Here is a 497-nt window from a genome sequence, read left to right on the forward strand (position 1 = left end):
AAATACTAAAAGAGGGGCTTTTGCCACATGGAGGAGCTTCACGTTTGATGGGGGTGGGGGGGCAGACAAAAGGGTTTCTTGCTACACCCACAAATATAATCCTTCATAATCATTTCAAAGACCTTTCCAAGGATGGAGATGAGACTGACTGGCCCATAATTACTCAGATCCTCCTTCCTCCCCTTCCTGAAAATAGGGATCACATTGGCCCTTTTCTAGTCCTCTGGGACCTGACCCAAGCTAAATTCTCATCTATGTATCAGTAGGTTAGTGTTTTGATTGGCTGACAAAGCTGGTTTATCAACCTATACATTTTCTAGTAGACAAGAAATCAACCAAAACATTGAATTACAACTAATTAAAAAAACATTGTGAGACAAAAAGAAAAATAAATTACCTCAAATTTAAGTATGAATACTCTTTGGCTATGCTTGTACTTCTTTATTTTTTTTTGTAATCAGCCTTTTTACATAAATGAATTTATTAATCATCAAATG

Source organism: Gavialis gangeticus, unplaced genomic scaffold (assembly GCF_001723915.1).
Source record: "Gavialis gangeticus isolate Ggan-Ray unplaced genomic scaffold, GavGan_comp1, whole genome shotgun sequence".
Lineage (NCBI taxonomy): Eukaryota > Metazoa > Chordata > Crocodylia > Gavialidae > Gavialis > Gavialis gangeticus.